Genomic DNA, 25,962 nt, shown 5'->3' on the forward strand with positions numbered 1-25,962 from the left:
ATGTTAGGAAAATGAGGCATGGACAGCTTAGTCAGCTACTCAATGTCACAGAGCTGGTTTAAGTTGCAGAACCAGGCTTGGCATTCAGGCTCTCATATCTATGAATGATGTTTTCTTTGCAATTTTTTCCCCCCTAAATGTTTGAAGGAAAAATTTCCAGAGCAGACAAATATAGTTCCATTCCAGAACTGGGAAGTGAGTACACACCTGACAGTGTTACTTTTGGCGCTGAAAAGGCTCTCTCTCATAAGGCAAAAAATGACTTAACTGAAAGGGTAGCTTATGAAATCAGAGCAAAAGTGCCTTTCTGAATATTTATAGCTAGACCACGTGTTCCTTGATGGCAGGACAACACTTGTTTACGCCTGATCAACCATCCATCCACCCATCCAATTCTGAGCACCTGCTATGTGAAGGCACTTTGATAGGTCCTGGGAATACAGCAGTGATTACACACAGAATAGGAGGACTTCTCATGAAATTAAAAGAAAGGCTACTATTTTGGCTTCCTAGTTTACAGCTAGACCTTCAAGAATTAATGGGAGTGCACCAAGCAGAAAAGGAAAGGTGGTTCAAAGTAGGAAAAAAAGGGGTAAATAAATGGGAGTAACTCCAGTCCCAGTCAGCGTCCCATTCACAGTTCTCACAGCCCCGCACCTCTACGATCTGCTACTACTGCAGCATACAATGACATCTCCACTGAACTGTGTCCTTCCCAAGGGTATGCACTCGGCTGCCTTACGTTTCTTACCATCCACCACAGCACCACAGAACACAAAGCAGACACGACAGTCGAGTGAATAAATGTTAACTATTATCATGACCATTGAAAAATAACGTGTCTAAAGCCCAAGAAGTACATATGTTTAAGTGTCTGGGTAGGAGTTCGACCAAAATGCCTCAAATTCCACACTGAAGTGTTGAGCCTTTATTCAGAACACAGTGGGGGAACTACTGGAACAAAGCATAAAAGAGGAGGAGGGAAGCACATTTACATTTGTTTTAAAAGATTACTACACGGTCTGAAGGCAGAAGACACTCCATGCAAGTTAGACTTCTTAGAGCATTCTTGCTATAGTCCTGGAAGTGTTAACAAGGACCTGACTTTCCCAATCCCTAAAATGAGGACACTAGCACTGACTTCACATTAAGAACTGAAGAAGATACCATGGACTGACAGTGGACAGCAGAAGCAGCCCGTCACAAGGGTTTTCATGAGGGGCCTCATCTTGCACCAGGTCTGACCTGGCCTGCATGAGACACGCCTTAGAGATGCTGAGGTGTTCTGAAATATTCAGTCTCTAGACATTTAAAGCTGAGGTCAATTCCTGGAAAGAGGCGGGTAAAGGACGCAGGTGGCTGTAGTGTAGATGTGAATAAGCATCTTACTCTGCATCCTTCACCTCAGAACTCCCATTCAACATGTTCCATCCAGACCTAAAAACCTCAGAGTAAGAGCCTCCTGAATGGAAAAATGGGAATACAGGACTGAAAACGTTTGGAAGCCTGACTCTCAGCTCTGGGCTTTTGCTTCTCCCCCTGTCTGGACCTCTGGTAGTAGTAACTGAGACATCGTTGTGGGGCAGCTTGGGCCAGAACAGTGACATCCACAGCAACCACAGTGGGAGCTGCCCGGCACCAGCCATCCCTTATACCCAATGCCTTGCTGCCTCCTCCTAGCAGCTATATCCCCCAAACTGAGTTAGCTCTTAAAGGAGTGAGAATTTCCTCCAACGGCTAGGAAAAAGGGCTTCTAAGCCAAGGGTGGAAGTGATTATGAGGCCCTCCACAACAGATCACAGAACTGCCCAATCAACAGTCTTATAAGATAATGGTGCCATTAGAACTTCTGAGTTCCTGACAGGAAGACCAGTTTTGAGCCAAGCGCACAATATTTGAGTGAATGAGTAAAATCTCTGTTCTAATCAGGGACAGCTTTACTGTTAGCTTAGTGGTGTATAAAAAAGTAGTTCTGAATGATTCAGAGAAGGCAAGGAAAATCTGAATCTAGATTTGAGTTTATAAAGGATTTGCTGAGAGAAATAGAGCTGAAACCAACAATATATTTGAAGCAACTGAATGTAAATTGAAAAAACACGGAATTTCTCATAATCTCCATTCAAAGCCCAAAACTCACATTTTCTAAAAACCAACTTAGGAAAATGTTATACAAAAAAAATAAAAAATAAAAAACACAAGGATGTATTTCTTGTTCATGAGTTTCTATGGGCTCCAGTGGTAGAATTGGAGATAAGAAAACATGCTGAGTGAGCCTGACAGTAAGCCTGCACATGGGAGCAGAATACAAACCAAATGAGAAACGTGAGGCAGTCTTCTTAAGGACATCAAATTCCAAACTACCGGATCATCAAGGGAATAGTCATGTGAATGGTCCCACGAATTATTCAAGTTCTTATAAATGGGAAGATGGTAACAGTTTAGAAGTTATCGATAATTATGTACTAAACCTTTATTTTTCCTCACATGGCTCAGACTAAGAGAGGCCAAATAAATATGGAAGAAAACCTTATTACTTTAAATTTTCAGTGAAAAGGGATAGGAAACTATCTATAATGGGGCATTAGCCTTAATAAGGGCCACTCCATTCTGAAACTTTCAGAATCTCTGTTTGCATGACAAATCGAGTATTCCTCCTAAATTTCTTCTGAAGTCTACAGTTAGAAAGAATCTCGTATACAGAGGTGCTAGTACAAGACGTAGGTTTGATGATGAACAGGTTTTGAGAATGTCAGCTAGGAAGGACTCTAGAGAGAGACACCAACAAGGCCTCTTAGGTAAAACAAGAAGTAGAAAATTAGACAAAACTCTTAGCCTTATAACGATGAGTAGCGGCCTTTCTTAGAACTATGGTAAACATTTTTCCTATCTCCTTCCTCAACCCCACCGCTCATCCTGTGCTACTCACTTGCTGTAATAGAAACACAGGAAGAGGATACTGCAGTTCAGATACATAAGACTGAAACAGATACTCTAGGTCCTGTTTATGCAATGTAAGCATGCATGCTACAACATTATTTTGCATTTGTTTAGGGTATCTATAATAAAAAAGTAATAAAACCACTATGAAATCCTTATCATAAAACATACCACAAAATTGGTGAGGGGCTGATGGAAAGGAAGAAAGGAATGATGATGATGTGTCTATCTGGCATGACTGGGTGGTTAGCAATGCTTTGAACCGAGAAGAAACACAAGACATGCAATTTGTGTGTTAACTGGGAATAAAAACGATAATGGGTTTGAGGTTCCAGAGAGACATACCAAAAAAGAAGTAATACAAACAGAGCATATGTAAAGGAAGAAGTCTAAAAACAAGAGTTTCCTAATACTAGTATTTCAGCTCTTGAGGTAACACTCGAATATGTATTAAAATATAGCATTCTCTTGATAAAATTCATTTACTTCTTTTTTCTAAAAATTTATTTCAGAAAGAGACTGTGGGGGAGAGGAGGACAGGGAGAGAGAGAATCTTAAGGCAGACTCCCCGCTGAACACAAAGCACAACGTGGGACTCGAATCTCACAACCCTGAGATCATGACCTGAGCCGAAATCAAGAGTCAGCTGCTTAACTGACTGAGCCACCCAGGTGCCCCATAATTCATTCACTTCTGACTTAGGATATGATTTATCAATGTCATCCACGTTTGCAAAGATAGTCTAAGAAGTGACAGTTCTTTTTGTTTCATTTTGCTTTGTTCAAAGTAAGCTCTATACCCAACATGGGGCTTCAACTCATAACCCCAGGAGCAAGAACTATACGCTCTACCAACTGAGTCAGCCAGGTGCCCTGTTTATTTTTTGAGGCCTAAAGCCATTTCTGGCACAACTGCACTACTGCATAGTCCCTGGTGAAACAAGGGTGGTATTGAAGCTCTCCTCCAATCCTTAACATGTCTGAGTTCATGTGTTCACCTAACGGTATCTGAGTTACTCTCATATATGATATCAGTAAGATATACTGGATATTAAAGCACTTTATTAACTATGATTTTCAGACATCACTTCTTGAAACAGATTCTCTTTATTAGTTGTTTCATTTCTGCCTTCTCTGAAGAAAGACAATAACCTTTGGGTTCACCATGCCAAGAAAATTGTACCTTGGAGGAAGAGGATAGGTCTGTCATGTGGTAATCATTTTTGGAATGAATGTCTTCTCAGCAGTAATATTTTGCCAGCATCTTTCACCCCACAATATGGAAACAATATGGAAAAAAATAAAATATGATATTTTCTAGAATCATTAACAGAATATACAAATAAATTTCCCTAACATTTTTTCCATCTTAAGTTTTCCCTTTTCTTTCTAATGAGATTATCTTAAACCAATTCATTTCTTTATATGGGTACTAGGTACTGGTTGAGATATACAAGTCTTCATCTGACTCCTGGGTCACTTCCTTAACAAGCATTTCCCACCCCTACCTCAGGGCTTGCTACTTCCTGTGCGTGGAACACTTTTCCCACAAAGTCCTCACATGGCTAACTCTCTTATTTTATTCAGATCTTTGCTCAAGTGCCATGTCCTCAAAGAGGCTTTCCCTAATCACCCTCTAAAAAATAACATGCCATCTTATCCCATCATTCTCTATCCCTTCTTCAGTTTATTTTTCTCTACAGCACTTTCTAGAATTTGAAATTATATACCTGTTTCTTATTAGTAGTCACACACTACACTGTATGCTCCAGGAGAGCCAGAAATTCACATATTCAACATTAAATCCTCAGCACATAGAACAGCGCCTGACAAATATGAGGCATTGAGTGAAAATCTCCTGAATGAAATGAGTTTTTTTAAAAAATTAACATGTATTATTTGCTTCAGGGGTACAGGTAGGTCTGTGAATCATCAGTCTTACACAATTCACAGCACTCACCATAGCACATATCCTCCCCAATGTCCATAACCCAGCCATCCTGTGAAATCAGTTTTTAAAAATTAAACATTAAAGGGCGTCTAGGTGGCTGAGTTGGTTAAGCATCTACCTTCCACTCAGGTCATGATCCCAGTCTTAGGATCGATGGAGCCCTACAGTCTTCCAGCTCCCTGCTCAGTGGGGAGTCTGCTTCTCCCTCTGCCCCTCACCCTGCTTTCATGCTCTCTCTCTTGCTCTCTCCCCACCAAAAATAAAATCTTTAAAAAATAAATAAATAAAAATAAATGTTACACAAGGAAAGACTTGTTTGTTTTTTTTTAACCTTTCCAATCCAAAAATCGTTTCTCAGGATCCACTGGATATAGTCTAAGCCTCACAGAAGAGTGTGACTTAAAAAGTGCACTATATTTGGGAGGAAAAAAAATTTCCTAAAAAAAAAAAAAAAAAAAGGACCCCTGAATCACAGTATACATACAGCCTTAAATATGACACTGTTGAGATGTTTCAAAATACACAATAAAGTAATTATTTAAAAAACCCATACTAGGGATGCCTGGGTGGCTCAGTCAGGTAAGCTACTGCCTTCAGCTTAAGCCATGATCCCAGGGTTCTGGGATCAAGTCCTGCATCAGGCTCCTTGCTAGGCAGGGAGCCTGCTTCTCTCTCTGCTTCTGCCTGCCACTCTGCCTGCTTGTGCTATCTCTCTCTCTCTCTCTCTGACAAATAAATAAATAAATAAATAAACAAACAAAATCTTAAAAAAAAAAAAAAAACCCATACTAATTCCTCAAAAAATTAAACATAGAATTACCATATGATTTAGCAATTTCACTTCTGGCTACTAAAAATTAAAAACAGGGACTCAAACAGCTACTTGTACTCCCATCTTCATAGCAGCATTATTGACAATAGTCAAAAGGTGGACATAAATTAAGTATCCATCAGACAGATAAATGGATGAACAAAATGGTATTTAACAAATAATTCAGGCTTTAAAAGAAAAGAAAAGAAATTGTGATACAACAATGTGAATGCACTTAAAGCCATAGAACCGTACTTAAAGCTGGTTAAAATGGTTAAATGTTATGAAATATATTTATGTACATTTTAATGTTATATATATATTTAGCCACAATTAAAAAAATTTTTTTTTACTTATTCATTTGGGAGAGAGAGCACAAACAGGGGGAGAGGGAGAGGGAGAAGCAGGCTCCCTGCTGATCAGAGAGCCCAATGCGCAGCTTGATCCCAGGACCCCGAGATCATGACCTGAGCAGAAGGCAGATGCCTAATGGACTGAGTTAACCAGGTGCCGCCCCCCCCCTTTTTAAACATTTTATTTACTTATTTGACAGATAGACTACAAGTAGGCAGGGAGGCAGGCAGAGAGAGAGGAGGAAGCAGGCTCCCTGCTGAGCAAAGACCGCAATGTGGGGCTGGATCCCAGACCCTGGGATCATGACCTGAGCTGAAGGTAGAGGCTTTAACCCACTGAGCCACCCAGGTGCCCCACCAGGTGCCCCTTTTAATCACAATTTTAAAAAGGTAAGTGAGGAAAATCTCTATTAAAACAGACAGGAAAACAATGTCTTTCTTTCCTTTACATTCTTTTAATGACTATAGTGGGAGTATCTTACAAGAGGACCATACAGTTTACAAAGTGTTTTTCACACAGTAATTCATTTTATTCTCACATCAAGTCTTCATCGTTGAAGGACAGGCTTCATTGTCTGATCCCTGATTGAGGCAAGGAAGGCAAAAAGGTGAAGTGACTTATCCAAAGTAAAACATATTGTAAAATGGCAAAGCCAAACAAAACTAGATCCTAGGCATTCCCATCTTTAATCTACTGTTCTGTCTCAATAAGAAAGCATCTCAAATCTTCAGTCCTATACTAATCTTTCCTAAGAGAACAATCATGTCTTCTTTAAACTTCCCTATGTCTACAGGACACTATACTTGTTACTCAAATTTGAAACTGAAGTTTCTACTTCATCACTCAATTAAGATTAAAGAACAGATCTTAAACTAATCTCCAGTGTTCTGCACTGCTGGTGAACAATAAAAAGTTTCTGGATTGTGGATTATACTCTATAAATATCAACCACCTCTACTGAATATCCTCCTGTTTTCACTCCTTGCTATTAGCCTGTTTTTTACTTCTTTGCAGAAGATACTTCTACAATTACAAAAATAGAAAAGAATAGTAAAACAATCTCTGTCCATCACTAAGTTTCAATAATTACTAATCTGTGGCAGTCCTGTATCACTATATCCCAATTCATTCTCTACCCAATCCCTCCAAATTATTTGAAGCAAATGTCAGATAGCATATGTTATTTCACCTGTAAATATTTCTTTATACAACTCTAAGAGAAAAGGACAACTATATTACCTTTATTACATCTGAAGTAATGAACAGTAATCCCTTAACACCAACTTCCCACATTCCCCCAACTGTTTACTTTTTTTTTGGTTTGTTTGACTCAGGATCCAAATAAGGTCTCTACACTGTGACTGCACCACCATGTCTCTTAAAGAGGTTCCTTTCCGACCCATTCTTTTTTTCCTCTTGCAATTGTCTTTGTTGTTGTTGAAAAAGTCAGATTATCTGGTAGTTTCCCACAATGTGGATTTTGCCAAATGCATCACCATGATGTAGTTTAATATGCTCCTCTGGCCCCTGTATTTACTGTATTCATAGAATTAGTGACTTGATGAGATTCTGGATCATTTTCATACTTTTAAAAGTTTATTTTGCCAATACTGCTTCACAGATGGTAATTCCAACAATAGGTACAAAATGTCTACTTCTAAGTTTGCGATATTAACAATTATCAATGACCACCAACTAAGGTCATTAATTAGGAGTTGCAACATGGTGATATTGTATCTTCCCTTCTTTATTCACTAGCTGGAAATTTTCTGAATGAGTAACTCATCAACTATTCACTTTTCTGATATGTAATTTGTGTAGAAAAGGCAGAATAAATGAATGATTCTTTACTTTTATTTCCTCATTTTCAAAACAATGAACTTTGCAGCATTTTCTAAGAATGACCAGCAAGTTTAAAAGAATGTTACAGATTTATGGATTCAAATGTGTTTAATGGATTTCAATCCTTTGCAGTTATCCTTACCGGGGCTCAAACTGTCACGTATTTAGACAGTGGAAACTTACTCAAATTGGCTCCTGAGACCTTATGACACAATCTTACTGTCTCTGATAGCTTCTTTGCTTTCTGGGGTTACACCTTATATTTTTCTTGCCTTAGACATGGAATCAACCACCTCTTTATTTATTTAATTTTTTTAAAAAGATTTTATTTATTTGTGTGAGAGAGAGAGAGGGAGCGCACGTGCGAGCGAGCACAGGCAGGCCGAGTGGCCTGCAGAGGCAGAGGGAGAAGCAGGCTCCCCGCCGAGCAAGGAGCCCAATGTGAGACTCGATCCCAGGATGCTGGGATCATGACCTGAGCCCAAGGCAGCTGCTAACCAACTGTGCCACCCAGGCGTCCCATATTTATTTATTTATTTTTTAGATTTTATTTATTTATTTGAGATAGAGAAAGGACAGAGCAGGGGGGAGGGGCAGCAGAGGGAGAAGCAGTCTCCCTGCTGACAGGGAGCCCAACGTGGAGCTGGATCCCAGGACCCTGGAATCATGATCCTAGCAGAAGACAGATGCTTAACCAACTGAGCCACCCAGGTGACCCTCATCCATCTCTTTAAAGAAGTTCTAATTTCTTTCAGTGGGAAATGGTATTTAGAAACCACAATCTAGGTGCTATGAGAATTAAGTGCCTTTTTAGTACACAGAGAGATAATTTTATACACATCCATCTACACAAGCATGTACATATATACAAACAAATACATGACTTTATGCTGATGCTTCCAATGCATTTCAAAATTCCTACGGTTTTTACTTAATCTCATTGATCCTTCATGTTTCTCCTTTCTTACATGCCAAAACTCTATTCTCAATGTTGCCTACATGACAGTTCATTTACTTTATCTCACCTTATACATGCAACAGCTGAGAATGAAAATGTCAGTACTATCTACCATCAACAATATGATAAAGAAAATCATTTTATGCTTATTTTTTGCAACTCTTTCTACCCTTAGGATATTACCCAACTCAAAATATCCTACAAATTATCATGTATGTCAGTCAAGTGGAGTAATTTATTCTGTGTATCACTAGCTGGAAAAACACTTGGTAAGTTTTGTTACCTTTGATTTTCAGGCATTACATTTTTAACTGTTACATAATTCTGTAAAATACTTAGATGGATTTAAAGTCAAAACCACAGAACAACATATATTCAAGGAAGACCAGATGCTCTCCCTGTCTAAGTTCACCCCTTCTTGCCCCTTAGTTAACTTTATTAATACTTCTTTCCCTTCCCTAAATGTAAGAGTTCTTGGTCAGACTTGAAAACAGGTCCTTGGCAACCTTCAAATTATGCTTGATGACCCTCATTTCACCATAATCCTGGGACCAAATGGGCATATATAAAAAGTCACCTTTACAATACTTCTATATAATACCCCAAATTCCCTCTTTTTTGGCTATGATCCGAATGGCTCCCTAAAAGAAGCAATAATGAAATTAGCTAGTAACTTCCTTCTCCTATCTCTCTACTCCAGCATCTAATTTTAAGTAATATATGTTTAATTATACTTAAACCTATGAGACAATCACGGAGTTTTTTCTACTTTTTATATATTCTTCCCATATTTTGGATAATTAAACTTTTTCTACAGAATTAAACTATTGAGTGTTACACACTATCCTGTCTTTCAATCTTAGTTTCATCATTAAAAAATCGGGGCGCCTGGGTGGCTCAGTGGGTTAAAGCCTCTGCCTTCGGCTCAGGTCATGATCCCAGCATCCTGGGATCAAGCCCCGCATCCGGCTCTCTGCTCCGCGGGGAGCCTCCTTCCTCCTCTCTCTCTCTCTGCCTGCCTCTCTGCCTACTTGTGATTTCTCTCTCTGTCAAATAAATAAACTCTTTAAAAAAAATTAAAAAAATATATTTAATGTCCATTACCAGTTTAAAAGTGTTATTCAGAATACAGGTCCACAATCCCTTATCAGGTAGAAACCTCTGGAGCTAGATAGGTTCTAGAATTCAGACTTTTTCCCTCTTCTTTTTTTTCTAGAAAGTAATACGGTTGTGGATTATTTACTGTAATTATGTAAATACCCAGTTACGTTTAGCATAGCACCCCATAACCTAACAAGTTGACATTTTGCAGTAAAGTGTATTAAATATTTAAACTAAGTTATGTTCATTTACATGAGGTTTTGTTGCCAAATGAATCCAGGTCATTTCAGTATTTGCCATCAAATGAGTCTCCCTAAAAAATGGTTTTCAGAACTTTTGGAAATTCATATTATAAATAAGAGTGTGGATCTGTAGCTACTAGCTCAAGATCATGTACTAAAAATAGTATTTCCCCTACCCAATCACCACCAAAAAAGTCAAGCCAGAGAACATTTTTATATATGTTAAATGAAGACATCTTTTTTTTTTGTATGGCTAACACATATGCTATATTAAATTTCAGATGTACAACATACTGAGTTGACAATTCTGTACATTACCCAATGTGTGATAAGTGTAGTTACCATGAAAATATCTTTTTAAATGGCATTTTTAAAAAAAAAGACTTTGTATTTATTATTTGACAGACAGAGATCACAAGTAGGCACAGCGGCAGGCAAAGACAGAGAAAGAGGGAAGCAGGCTCCCTCCTGAGCAGAGAGCCTGATGGGGCACTAGATCCCAGGACCCTGGGATCATGACCTGAGCGGAAAGCAGAGGCTTAACCCACTGAGCCACCCAGGGGCCCCTAAAATGGCATTTTTCTATAAAATTCCATGGCATTACTGCAAATAGAGATTACTTGTTAGAATTTTGCTTAGGAGAATCTTATTAAGTCCATGTGGGCTTTTTCTAATATAACCTATTGTAATTCAAAACAGCTGTCAGTCCCCTGCTGATACTTTTATTTCCTATTAAAAATGCATTCTTAAAAGAATATAAAAGTACATCACATTCCACTAATCTATGCAACATTCTTTTAAGTGTAACCATTAGAATTTTTAAACCAGAAGTTGAGGGAAAGAATGCAAAGAAACGAGGAGATGAGCCTGGTTCTTAGAACTCTGGCTCCACTACAATCATAGCTTAACTTTGGCATGGGAGGTATTTGTGTTTTTGATAATAAAATGAAACTATATATTCTTAGTGTTCCCTTAATATTCTAGTTATGAAGTACTTCTGAAATAAAATGCCTACTTTACAAATGTATATCACACATGGTCTGAAATTTGTTATCTCTTAGCTGTTCAAATTATTTAAAAAAGATAATCTCTGAGGAATCATGAACAACCTAGGAATAGTCACAATTGAAATCTCATAAATTGTAGGTTAAGAAAATCTAAACCAGTAAAATAATCATTAAGAGATATTCAATTATTAAAAATAATTTTTAAGTGTAGCTACGGTAGTCTCCCCTTATCCATGAGTTCACCTTCCATAGTGTGTACTGTCAGAAGGTAAACAGTAGCTTAATGCTGTGTCACAATGCCTGTGGTCACTCACCCCACTTCATCTCATCAAATGGGCATTTATTTTATCATCTCACATCATCACAAGAAGGACTGTCAGTACAGTACAGTAAGGTATTTTGAGAGGGACGCCTGGATGGCTCAGTTGGTTAGGTCTGCCTTTGCCTCAGGTCATGATCCCAGAGTCCCGGGGTGGAGTCCTGTATCAGGCTCCCGGTGTCACTGGGGAGCCTGCTTCTTCCTCTCACAGTGACCTCTATTCTCACTCACTCTGCACAAGCACACTCTCTCAAATAAATACATAAATAAATAAATCTTTTAAAAAAAGCTACTTTGAGAGGGAGGGACCACATTCACATAAATGTTATTGCATTATACTGTTACAATTGTTGTTGTTAATTGTTGTTGATCACGCCCTGCCCTTTTTGGCTAATCAAGTATATTATTGCTATTCATCTCTTAGTGTGCCTAATTTGTAAATTAAACTTCATTCCAGGTACAAATATAAGGAAAAAACTTAGTATATATAGTGTTCAGTACTATCTGCACTTTCAGGCATCCACCTAGGGTCTGGGAACATATCCCCTGTGGACAAGGTGTGGTGGGGGAGGCTACTGTAACTACAAATTACTATGGTGAAGGTGAAGTTGATTTATTTGACTCAAGCCAACAAATGGTGAAGTATACTGAGACAGGAATTATAACTCTCCTTTCCCATCCTTCCTCTTCTGTCAGACTTTATCGTTGAAGCATGTGACAGAACTATGACTTTGTAATTAAGGTTATAATGAGAATTCTCTGTCACAAGCTATTACTAACATTTGCTACAATTCATCTAGTTCTGCCACAAAGCTTTTTTTTTTTTTTGCTTACCAGAAAATTCTCATGTATAGTCTCAAGCAAGCAAGAAATATTTTGGGAAAGTCTGAAGACAAGAATAATTAGGTCTTGTGAGGCACATTATGGAATTTTTCCCTAAGAACAATTCACAAATAAACCCCAGATAAAACAGACCTGAATATACTTTCATAATATAGGAGAGAAAATACACATATTATACTTCAAGTTAGTTCTGGCACTCAAGTCTCCTAAATGAAGGAAGGAAGGAAGGAAGGAAACTGCACAGTAACAACACCATTCATTATTGCTCCTTCCAAGACTCCAACATTAGTCTTTTCATAAAATTTTAGGGATTGTGGCCAGAGAAGACTGTCAAACTTTTTATCCAAGTGAACATTTTTAGAAAATAATTAAGGACAAGTAACACTTTGTGTATCTAGTCCAAGTGATTTATCCATTTGCCTTTAGTTTAAAGACAGTAACATACCTCATATTTAGTTAATATTGTTTACAAAACCCATTTTCATGTTATTTCATCCTAACAACTCATTGCTGAGTTATGAATGGAGCAGAGACTGTGCTTCATCCTGTAGGCTTTGGCTCAAAGTGCACGGAGTTATGTGGAGGAGTCAGCGTACAAGCAAGTGATTACAGTGGAGTGCAACAGGGCTGGACGAGTAAGCCAGAATACTAAGGGAGTGAGGGTATGACTATTGGTAAAGGTCATATTTGAACTGGATCTTGAAGAATAAACATGACCGCATCAATAAGGAGATTTTTGATGGCAAATGGCTTCAACATTTACCTGTCAGGTGATGAAATCCCATGGAAGAGAAAGCCACAGGCCCCAGTACGGTATGTCTAAAACGATGTTATCATGGACCTACGTTCACTCTCTCTGATCTACCATCTTCCAGGCATGCTTCGTCATCCCTTGTGGTCACAAGACAGTTGCCAGTGGCAACTGGGGTCATCTATTTTCTTGCTCACATAAAATAAGGGAAAAAGTCCTCTCCCCCAGAAATAGAATGTCTCCTTCCCTTCAATCTGACTGGGACAAATAACAGTTTACAGGGAAATGCCTTGAGCTGACTGGCTTGGAGTAATCAAAATCTACCCCTGAAGTGGGCGATGAATCATCTTCTCAGAGTCTCCTGGATAACAGAGAGAAAAAACTCCAAGCGCTGGGATAAACACATGAAGAACAGAAGCATAGGAAATAAGAAACAGCTTGGTATGGCTGGAGTCATGGGAAATCTAAGGTTGGAGATAGCCTACAAACTCTCCTGAGTGTGGACTTCATCCCATAAGCGATGGGAAATTAATACAGGTTTTTAAAGTAGGGAGATGACATGCCCAAATTGGTTTTTTTGTTTTTGTTTTTTTTTTAAGAAACATAAATGTGGTAGCAATATAGAGAACAGAGAAGGAAAGGGAGAGTGAAGAACAAACGGCAGCAACACGACTGGTAGGAGTTCAATAATCAGTTCACACTGGGAACAAAGTGGTAACGGGAAGGGAAAAAATTGAAGAGCAAACACAAGATGGCAAAGCTGCTTTGTAAAACATGGCATACATACAGGTAACACACACACACGAACATGCACAGAGGAGGAAAATTAAGCCCCAGACAGATTAAGTGGCTTGCTTAAAATCACAAACCCATAAACACGAGTCAGAATCTCAAAGGAGGTTTGATTCCCAGTCCAATGTTCTATCTAAAAAGCCCAACAACACGCAAAAGCCTTTTTGAATCCTGTGATGTAAAGGATGCTCTATGTATTGGATTAAAGGGATTCCTATTTATTCCAACCTTAATATAACTCAGTATCAATTTATATAACAGTATATTATACATTTTGAAGTTTCTATGTTATTTGAGATAGGATGTTGTGAAAACTCTATTTGCAATGTCATATTTACAGCCTGTCAAAATTTAAATTTAAAAAAAAGATTCTAAAAACCACTGCAGTTTGCATTAAAAGAATTTTAAACTTGTTTTGCAAATAAATTAGGTACTGAATATTTGAAATGCATTATAAAACTAGAGTCAACAGGGACCTGAAAAGTTTCTTCTAAGTTATGCCTGCCTTTGAAATTTTGGATTCTGATAACCAACTTCCACTATCATCAACTTGAAAGACGTTGCCTCACTTTCAAAGACACTTGTTTTAGAGGATCTAAACTGGGTGGCTCAGTCATTAAGCGTCTGCCTTCAGCTCAGGTCATGATCCTAGGGTCTTGGGATCAAGCCCTGCACTGGGCTCCCAGCTCATCAGGGAGTGTACTTCTCTCTCTCCCTCTGCTCCTCTCCCCTGCTTGCACACACTTTCTCTCTCTCTCTCTGGCAAAGAAATAAAAGCTTAAAAAAAAGAAAAAAGAAAAAGTCACTTGCCTGTTTGTTTTTACAGCAGTAAAGTCTGATTTTGTTTTGTTACCATTGTACCAAGACTGGGTTAACAGCAAAGATGGTTTAAAATAAAATAAAAACAGGGAGCCTGGGTGGCTCAGTCAGCTGAGCGTCTGCCTTTTTGGCTCGGGTCGTGATCCCAGGGTCCTGGGTCTGGGTCTCCGCTTGGTGGAGAGCCTGCTTCTCCCTCTCCCTTTGCCTGCTGCTCCCCCTGCTTGTTCTCTCTCTCTGTCAAATAAATAAATAAAATCTTAAAAAAACAAAACAAAAAAATGCTTTTCCATTAAAAAATTATAAGCAATATAGTTTTTAGCTTAAATCTTAAGTCTTCTGCTTCTGAATTAATGAATAACTGTAGGGAGCACCTGTGTGCCTGGCACTATGCTAGATGTTGGGAATACAGCTGTGAACAAAATTATACTACAGTTATTCAGGCATGTATTTGTATAATTATTTGATTAATGACAGTCTTCTCTACTGAGTTAACCATAGTACTATTTTTCTTCAGGCAAAACATGACTGCAAATGTACACAGATGATGCCTAAAACATCAACTGGGCATTAACATGTTACTTTGCCAATGACAGCAGAATTTTCCCTGTCACTAGGCTACACTCTCAGCACCCATAACTGAGTTTTTTTTTCTTTCATTGAAACATACCTGCTAAAACACTAAGCAAACCAGGAATATAAGGTAACAATTTCAATATAATAAAGGAAAATCCACAGCAATCATCATACTGAACAGTCAGAGTATTTACTCTAAGATCAGGATAAGACAAGGGTGTATAGTTTCACCATTTGTATTCAATATAGTACTGGAAGTCCTAGGCAGAACAATTAGGCAAGAAAAATATCTGAATGCCTTTGAAGGCCTCAAATTGGAAGGAAGAAGTGAATTTTGTATGTATGATTACACACACACATCAGAATAAATGCTTTCAGTAAAGCTGCAAGATAAAAAGTTAACACACAAAAATGAGCTGTGTACATTAACAATGAACAATCCAAAAAGGAAATTAAGAGATCAATCCTATTTGTGATAGTATTAAAAAAATAAAACACTTAGGAATAAACTTAACCAAGGAGTTGAAAGATTTTTACACTGAAAACCACAAAAGGTTGTGGGAAGACATTAAAGATATAAAAATACAAATAAATTGTAAGATATCTGGTGTTTATGAACTATAAGACCTAATATGTCAAAACTGCTTCAGTCTACAGATTCAATGAAATCCCTATTAAAAAAATCCTAATGTCATTTTTTTTTTTCCAAAAATTGAAAAAATCCACCCTGGAATTCATTTGGAATCTCAAAGGACCACAGACAGCCCAAACAGTCTTGAATTAGAACAACGCTGGAGGTCTCACACTTCCAGATTTCAAAAATTACTATAAAGCTACAGTAATCAAAACAATGTGATACTGGCATAAAGACAGACTCAGAGACCAATAGAATGTAGAGTTCAGAAATAAACCCTTGCATGGTATAATCAAGTCATTTTCAGTAAGGATGCCAAAGCCATTCAACGGAAAAACAGTCTTTTCAACAAATGGTGCTGGGGAAATACTGGATATTTGCATGCAAAGACCTAAACATGAGAGGTTTTTTTTTGGGGGGGGGAAGCTTCCTATCTTTGGAATTGGCAATGATTTCTTGGATTTAACACCAAAACATAAGTAACAATCAAAAAACTATATATATTGGACTCGATTAAAATTAAAAATTTATGTGCATTGAAAGCCACTCAATAGAGTGAAAAGGTAATACATAGAATGGCAGATAATATTTGCAAATCCTATATCTGATAAGGGATTGATATCCAGAATATATAAGGAATTCTACAACTCAACAACAAAAAAGCAAACAACTAAATTAAAAAATGGTAAAAGAGCTTTTTTTTTTTTTTTTGGTAAAAGATCTTAATAGTGGGGGTACCTGGGTGACTTAGTCAGTTAAGCATCTGACTCCACGTCAGTTCATGAACCCAGGGTCCTGGGATTGAGCCCTGCATTGCCCCACACTGGGCTCCCTGCTTGGTGGGGAGATTACTTCTCCCTCTCCCTCACTGTTCCCCCTGCCTGTGCTCTCTTGCTCTCCCTGTCAAATAAATAAATAAATAAAATCTTTAAAAAAATTAATAGATATATCTTTTTTAAAAGTAGAAAAGTTAAAAAGACTACTACAATATGGCATGAGACATTAAGTAATTAATGGTTAATGAATATTTGAAGAATCTGGAAAATATGCTGCCCTCAGTCACCAAAAATCAGATCCTTGAAGTATTTGTTCAATCATTTCATGTGTTTGTGCAAGTCCTGGGCACAATGAGCTGAGCAAGACACACAACAGTCCAAACACTTCACTAATCTGCATGTCTTCCTTGCACAGGAGCCAACTCTGTATCACTTCAATTTCAATATATGTGCTGCTGAAACAAGCACAACAGATATCTATCCAAAGAATATATACAAAAGGCTGATAGGTACAATAAGAGATCATTAAACATTAGGGAAATACAAATCAAAACTACAGTGGGGGCACCTGGCTGGCTCAGTCTATGGAACATGTGACTTGTCATTGAGTTGTGAATCTGAGCCCCATGCTGGGTGTAGCAAATACTTAAAAAAATTAAGTAAAAAAAAAAACACAAAAAACTACAATGATAAACTACTTCACATCCATGTGGATGGCTATTATCAAAAAAACAGAAAACAACAAGTGTTGGTGAGAATGTGGAAAAACTGGAGCCCTTGTGCATTGCTGGTGGGAATGTAAAATTTGCAGGGTATATACCCCAAAGAAATGAAAGCGCAGGCTCAAACAAACATTTGTAAACTCATAATCATAGGAACATTATTCATAACAGCCAAAAGGTGGAAGAAAATCAAGTATCCACTGACAGATAAATGAACAAAAATGGATGTACATACATACATACAATGAAATAGTATTCAGTGTTAAGAATGAAGGAAATTCTGACAAATGCTACAATATGAACGAACCTTGAAAACATCATGAGAGTCACAAAAGGATAAATACTGTATGATTCCACTTATATGAGGTACCTAGAGTAGTCAAATTCATACAGACAAAAAGTATATTATGGTTGCCAGGGGGTTTGGGGTAATGGAAATGGGGGCTTAGCATTTAACAGGTGTAGAGTTTCGGTGGGGGGAAATGAAGATGGTGATGGCTGCACAGCAATGTGGATGTATGTACTTAACGCCACAGAACTGTACACTTAAAACCGGTTACAATGTCAAATTTTATGTTTATGTATATTTTACCACTATAAAAACAATAACACCTGCCATGCATCCTTCCCAGCGACTCTATCCCTAACCTACGTTCTCATCTCTTCATATTTGGATAACTGCAACAGCCACGTCATTGCTGGTTTGTTCCATTCTTTGCTCATTCAAACTCAACCTGTAGATCACGGACAGGTTCATCCTGCTGCTTTATCATACTAATACCTGGCTTCCAACACTAAAAAGGCTCCCCATGTCTTGCCCAAGAAGATGAAAATCCCAATCTCCTCAATCTAGTACTCAAACCCTTCTAGACAGGTATCCTTCCAACTGTGTGATTTGTTTTCATTTTAGTCTCCCAAATCCAGTTGCCAGCTCATCCTAGTTTCCCTCCTTTCCCCTCCCCCAAAGCCAATCTCCACATCATATTCTCGCTTTTCCCTCACACAGTACCTGCTCCAGTATCTGTAAATCTAAACCTTCATAGGCTAGCTCAAGTCCCAAGTGTTCCAGGAAGTTCTTTAGACTCCTAAGGCCTCACTCATCTCCCTCTAACCAGAACACCTATAGCATTCTTTGTATTCACAGAATGTACTAGATTGTCTCCTAGACTCCTAAGGGTACATCGTATCTTTCCTGAGGGCAAGGTCTACATATTACACTTCTTTGTTTTCTTCTCTCAAAACTAAAACAATGCAAAACACAAACCAGATTTTCCATAATCACCAGGGTAACTGAACACAAGGTACAACTTTGATATGTGAGGTTTCACTGACTAGAACAGGATCAGAATCATTTGACATTATTGCATTTCTGAAGGTTAATCTGTGACACACAACAAAGAAAACTGCTGTAATTCAACAAAAAAATACATGGAAACTAGGCGGTATAACCTAGCAAACCCAGGTGTTTTAAATCTTGGAAATCTGAGTCTGATACAAACTTGTTTAAATGATGGTATTGGGACATGGAACAGAATAGTTAGGCTTTGTGGGACAGAATATTGACTTATGTATGGGTTTTACCGAATGCATGTAAGAATGCACCCAATATAACTGGGTGCAAATACAGCTACAGGCCCATGAAAACTCTAAATGAAATGTCAGTTTTATTAAGTTCAGGGTAGAAAAAAAAAATCTCATCAGTTACTTGTAACTGAGGGTCACTGTCAGAATCAGCGTGAGGCGCTTTCCATTTCTGCTTTCAACTTTACCTCACAAAGACCTAGGGATGGGCACCTGCACTGATGACGAATTCAATCAATGAAGAGAAAGAGGCTCAGAAGAGTAGTGAAAAGGGCTCTAAATGGGGGCGGAGGGAGGCCCGGATCCTAGTTTTGGCCCAATCCCCAGCCAGTTGTAGGACCCACAGCAAGTCACTCATCTCCCTGGGCCTACTTTCTCAGCTCTAAAACAAGTCATACCAGATCTCTATAGGCTTTTCTGACTCCAAAATTCCAGGACAAGCTTAATCACAGCTTCTATTAACATGTAGGATTCTTGCTATTTCAAATCTTTCTTCCACATTTCCGGAAGAAAGTAATGTATTTCAACAATCTAAAAGAAATGGATGCTATTCAGAGACAAAAGATTCTGGTAGTTGAAAAAAAAATAATAATTAATTCTGTAAAAATGCCTATTTCCTCATGACAGTAAGATGTTTTGGCAGAAGGAACAGTTCTCTGGTAAAGATAACCAAGACTGCTTTTGTAAATTAGGCCTAATCCAGAGTATTATCTGTGCTGGTATGCGAAGGGGTGCTATTGTAGTTCAAAGCGGAAACACCACTCCCCAGAGCTTCTCCCAAAAGGCGGTGAGAAAGTTCTCATCCTCGGGGTAAGGCTAGTAAACAGCTGTGCAAACGAGAAGGCACCGAAAATGCACGCTTTAAGCCATTCAAGTACTCCAAGCACAGACTCTTTTATCAAACACCCCAGGTATTGTCTTCCTCGCAACCTGTCAAAACGCAATCCCAGTTCGATCCCGGAACCGTAACTTACCCGGACGATCTAACTTCTCTCCCCACCGCGAGCAGCCGTCCGCAGGCCTGTTCCCTCCCTTATTCCTGCCCGCCGCTCTCACGCCCACCCCGGGGCGGTCGCAGCCCCGCAGCCGGGTAAACACGCGCCCGAGTCTCGGGAGCGGTTTCCCGGCGTCCTGGGAGCGGCGGGTTCCGCCCCTTGGAGCCCGGAGCCGGCCGGGCTGCTGTCGCGGCCACCTCGGGCCGCTCTCCCCGCCCCGAGCGCCACACCTCGCGCCTCTGCCCCCGGGACAACGGTGCACAGCCTAGTCTGCCCCTGGGAGCGCACGGGCACCGGGCGGTCAGCCGCCGCCTCAGCCCCAGACGGACGATTGCCCTCTCCCCGCCGGCGGCCCGGCGCCCCCCGCGGCGTCCCAGCCCCAACCCGGTACCCCCACCTCCCAGGCACAGCCCCTTCCTTGCCGGGACGCCTCGCGCCGCGCCGGGCACAGCCTCGGCTCTCAGCCTCCGAGACACCGAGGGACACTCACCTCGGAGGCTCCTCCCGCCGCTGCTGCTGCCGCCGCTGGGACCGCGGCCGTCGCCCCCGCCGCCGCCACCCGCACCGCCGTCCGCACCGGCGCCAGCACCCCCGGCCATCCTCTTCCTGCCGCCGCCGCCGCCCTCTCCGCTCCTGTCAGTGGCTCAGGCTCCCGGGCTGCTCCAGGTTCCCCTCGCCGCCATTTTGACTCCTAGAGGGAGCAGGAGGGGCTCGGCTCGGCGCGGCCCTGGGGCGCCTGCGCGGCGCTGCGGAGCCGGCCCGAGCCCCCGCCCGCCCCCGCCGTCGCCGCGCCTACGGTCACGTGGGCTCGCGGCGCGCGCGCGCGCGCGCACGCGCCGGTCCGGTCCCGGGAGAGGAGCTCGCAGGGCCCGGGAGCGGTCGAAGCCGAGTGCGCGCGCATTATTTCTTTTCCACGCTGGGGAGCGCTTCGCGGCACGCTCGGAGTTTGAGCAGCCTTCTACTTCCTTCGGGGCGCTGTGACAAATCATTAAATGTATCACAACGGAATTATAATAACGTTCGTGGACGATCAGTTCTACCAATTCTTCCTGCCGTTTGGCGGCCGGCATCCTGATCGATCGCACATATCTTGCGTTCTTGTCAAACACAGGACAGCGCTTCCGCGGAAAACTCCTGACAGTCTTGGCGTTTCGGCGGCTTCTAGGCGGTTTATCTTCACCTCTGCCTGGTGCTTTTACAGACAGCACCTTGCTGCATACTATAGCAGGTTTAAAACAAAAATCTCAAAGAAACGGAAAAGTTTTCCTTAACAAAATGTCTCCGTAAATGACGAGAATTGTTGAAACCGCACGATCTCTGCTTGGATGAGTCAAATCGCCCTTCCCTGGCTGCTCCTTGTCTGGGAGTTTGCAATAATTCCAGCGATGCCACGACAAAAACACCTTGTATTTATGAAGCACCTTATAGTACTTAAAACACCGTTAAACATATGGCTTCGTTTGAACACCAAGCCACCCTTTGAAGTCGTCGAGACAGGTATAATGGTTACAGCTAAGAAAAAGGCTTGGAAATACTCAGTCGTTTGCCCCGGGGCACACACGCAGCATTAATAAGTAGGCGCGAGCAAGCCCAGACTAGAATTCCAGACATTGTGACCCTGGTCTTCAGGCATATCTCCACTCAGCTCTCAGGTAGGGCTTAGAAATACCTGATGTATTTGTCCTCTGGGAATTCACTTCAGATGCTCTTGAAAGTATTTGCATTTTCAGTCTCTACCCACCCTTTGAGAAACAAGTTTTCCAAGTCACATCGGGTCTTCCTGTAGTTCTCTAAACCACCTCTAAGCTTATAAGAATAAGAGCAATTTTTAATTATGTGATCTTTTTAATCATCTGTTGGTACTTTATTATTTTACCCAAGCATTTCATATGTGGTTGGAGAATTGAAGGTTTTTTTCACATCCTTCTGAACCAAGAATGTAAAAAGTGTTAAAAATGTGTGATCTGAGCTTCTGATACTGACTTCCAACCTTATAGCAAATGGGGAAAGAGGGTCAGAATAGAAATTCAGACTTCCTCCCACTCCTGGAGAAAAGTGAAACCCCAGGATGTTATAGGATTAGAAGAACACTAAGGTCCTATGGAGAACGGGATCCCCTTTGCTCCCAAGGGGACCCCCCCCACCTCTAGCCCTCCTCTTCAATGGAGAAGAGCCATTTAAAATTATTGAAACTTGCACAGGAATCTGGTCTATAGCTTATGTGGCAGGCAGCTAGGTGGCCAAAGAAGAATTAGGGCCTGTCCTTCTGTTTCTTAGCAGGCAAAATGGGGCACAAGTCAGCTTCCATCTCCTCACTTCCCTCTTCTTTTGCTCTCTTCTCAGAAACATCATTGCTTATAGCAATAATTTGGTGCTGATGGGTGATCTGTACAGGACCGGAACTGGACTTCAAGAAGAAGGATACAGGTGGTTGGAGCTGAAAGTAAACCAAATTGAACTTGAGTTGCCAGGACATCTTGAGGTGGGTCCCAGGGACGGCAGTCTCCTGGCGGTCATGGTTCCAGGCCACAAGTCCTACCACATCACGCTTACCTTTAGGCTCCTCCGTGAGGCAAAGCAAGACCAAAGCCAGCACATGCCCCACATTATTTCTTCTTCAATCTTAAAGGCGAAAGGGCAGGTATGGCTAGAGAGCTCATCACCAAAGAAAAAATGGAGCAGGAACCTGCAGAACCCTGACGTGCCTTGCCTGACTCTGGAACGATAAGGCCAGGGCTGTGTTGCAAGGTATTTTCCATTAGTTTATCTTTGTCTTAATCAACTAAGTATTGCATTAACTGAAAGAGTTGTTACTTGCAAACTGAGAAAGTCCATGGTCCATACCCCTTCTTGATAATTCATTTAAAAAGATAATTAATTTAAAAAGATCAGTCCCCATCGGGGCACCTGGGTGGCTCAGTGGGTTAAAGCCTCTGCCTTCAGCTCAGGTCATGATCCCAGGTTCCTGGGATCGAGCCCCACGTTGGGCTCTCTGCTCCGCAGGGAACCTGCTTTCTCCCCTCTCTCTGCCTGCCTCTCTGCCTACTTGTGATTTCTCTCTGTGTGTCAAAAAAAAAAAAAAAAAAAAAAAAAAAATCAGTCCCCATCATTACACTTTCTCACTTATTCCTGATCCTCCTTACTTGACTTTGGTTCTGCTTCCTAGACACAATTTAAAAAACAAAATTAAAACCAACAACAATAGAAATCTAAAATTCTATTGAAGGCTTTTTGTTTTTGTTCTTAAGGGGGTTGAACAGAGGGAGAGGGAAAGAGAGAATCTCAAGCAAGCTCCACAGTCTGCACGGTGCAGAGGCAGGGCTTGATCTCAGCACCCTGAGATCACAATCTGAGCCAAAACCAAGAGTCAGGCAGTTAACCAACTGAGCCACCCAGGCGCCCCTATCAAAGGCTTTTTAAAACACCAAGTTCTGCTGGTTCTACCCTGTCCTTTTGTCCCTCTGCACATTCAGAGAACTCCAGTAGACTAGTTGGGTATGATTCGCCTTCACAAAACCCAAGCCCAAGTGTTCCATGATTTTTTTCCTCCCTTTAATTCATCTAGCTTGTGGTTTCTTATTATACCACTTAGCTACACTTTCAAAGTTCTGAAGTAGCTCAGTTTGCACATCCATCAGAGTTTAGATGTGTCTAGTTTTAGTCCAACACATTTTTTTAAAGCTTCCAATACCATGTGCCAAGCACAGTGCCCATGCTCAAGCTAAAAATATTAAATGATTCTTTGCCCTTGAGAAGCTTAGAGTCTAAATAGAAAGACAGACTGGGGGAAAATGGCTAGCCCTAAGATAATACTCCGTAGTGGTGAACAGAATGGGTCCTAGAGTTATACGGATCTGGGTGGCCATCTGACACAAACCAGGCCAATGAAAGTCATTTCTGGAAATTTCTGCCAGGCTATCCTAGGATTTGTTTCCTCTTAATCTATTTCTCTGGGTTTATGACTTTAGGGGACAATGTAGATTTTCTTCTTCAGCTCTGAGAAGAAAGCCAAGAGCGGTAGGACTGAAGACTGCAAGCAGAAACAGAGAGCTTGTAGAAGGGGAAGCCAGGGCATCATTTGAACTTTCGGGCATGGCTGTGCCTTAAACCAATCCACGCCGGTTTTCTTGTGTTTGTGAGCATGAAGTTGCCCTTACTCCCCCCCCCCCCCTTTAAAATCTTAAACTGGTTGGGAGTGCGTAAAAACAGTTAGATTCTGTCCCTTGGAATCAAGAATTCTGAATTTATGTTCTGTTCCTTCTTCTGCTCCCTCCATTAGCAAATGGGACCCCATCCACCAGATCCACCTGGACACCGATGCTGTAGACTTGAGTCATTCCTTGCATTAACTGTGTATTCTGTTTTCTGCTACTCTATTCTGTTCCTTCCTTTTTCTACCATGCATAATCATCCACCAAAGCCTATCCCTAGGCTTCTTTCTGGAATATAGTATGGAAGCTTGTTTTTGTTTATTTTTTGAGAGAGTGAGAAAGAGGGAACAAGTGAGGGGAGGGACAAAGAGAGGGGAAGAGAGAGAATCCTAAGCAGGCTCCACGTTCAGTGTAGAGCCCGACTCGGGACTCAATCTCATGACCCTGAGATCGTGAGCTGAGCTGAAATTAAAAGTTGGACACTTAACTGACTGAGCCACCCAGGTGCTCCAGGTACCTGGGTTTTTGAAATCATAATAAAAAGGAAACCTCTATTTTCCTTATGCTTTGCTTATAATGATTCTGTTTCCAACTGTTTTTCTGAATCTCCTGGAGTCTAAAATATTAAGTGAAATGAAAACACACATGTCAAAGTACCCAGACGAGGGACTAGTACCTTGAAAGATGTGAAAAATGTCTTCCCTATCTCCGGAAGAAAGAAAACATTTTTATCACCAGAGACAGAGAGTTCCGAGAGACGAAGATTAGGGGAAATGTATACAAACATATCGTGTTCAACTAAGCCTTATCTTCCTAGTCACTTTATAATTAACTCTGACTCAAGATCCTTTGTCTTGTCCTATTTTCTCTATTTACTACTCTTTGTCCAGCTTAGTGCATAGGTGTTTTGCTCCAACTGTATCTGTGGGTCTTTACTTTCCTAGGGCAACTCCCATGTAGATGCAAAAATCTGTATGCCTTTTTCTTGTTAATCTGTTTATGTTGATTTAAATCTTAGTCCCAGCCAAAAAGGAAGTAGAGGTAAATATTTGCCTCCTCTGCACATGAATGCAACTACATTTAAAATGTGAACTTCGGTTCATTAAGTACACAATCAGTACAGTGAAAAGACAAGTCACCCTATGAGAAAAGATATTTACAATACATAAAAACAAAAGGCTTATATCCAAAATATGTAAAGAATTCCTACATTCAATAAGAAGGAGGCATCTCAATTAAAAAAATGGACCAAAGATTTGAACACACGAGGAATCCAAATGAGACAAACAAGAAGGTGCTCTTCATGTTAGTGAAAGGAAATACAATTTAGAGCTATAATAAGATAAAATTACTGACTCATTAGATTCATAAAAATGAAAAAAAACAATTTCAAGTGCTGATGAGGATGTAGATTAATAGGAACTCTGTACACTGCTGGTGAGACTGAGAATAGGAAGAACCATTTTTTTTTTTTTTTTAAGATTTATCTATTTAGGGGCACCTGGGTGGCTCAGTGGGTTAGGCCTCTGCCTTCGGCTCAGGTCATGATCTCAGGGCCCTGGGATTGAGCCCCGTATTGGGCTCTCTGCTCAGCAGGGAGCCTGCTTCCTCCCTGCCTCTCTGCCTACTTATGATCTCTCTCTGTCAAATAAATAAACAAAATATTTTTAAAAAATATCTATTTATTGGGGCGCCTGGGTGGCTCAGTGGGTTAAGCCACTGCCTTCGGCTCGGGTCATGATCTCAGGGTCCTGGGATCGAGTCCCGCATCGGGCTCTCTGCTCGGCGGGGAGCCTGCTTCCCT

At 40.6% G+C, this 25,962-nt stretch overlaps 1 protein-coding gene and 1 pseudogene across 1 annotated transcript in view; both read right to left on the bottom strand.

Annotated features, from left to right (window-relative positions):
* Positions 1–20,583, bottom strand: part of BTBD7 (BTB domain containing 7) — an 80,005-nt gene extending 59,422 nt beyond the window's left edge. The window contains exon 1 of the mRNA XM_059373858.1: positions 20,498–20,583. The gene's annotated coding sequence lies outside the window, so the exon portion shown is untranslated. The remainder of the gene's footprint in view (positions 1–20,497) is intronic.
* Positions 17,080–17,177, bottom strand: LOC132000453 (U6 spliceosomal RNA; annotated as a pseudogene).
* Positions 20,584–25,962: the final 5,379 nt, after the last annotated feature.

The sequence above is a fragment of the Mustela nigripes genome, chromosome 13, assembly GCF_022355385.1.
Source record: "Mustela nigripes isolate SB6536 chromosome 13, MUSNIG.SB6536, whole genome shotgun sequence".
In the NCBI taxonomy this organism is placed as follows: Eukaryota; Metazoa; Chordata; class Mammalia; order Carnivora; family Mustelidae; genus Mustela; species Mustela nigripes.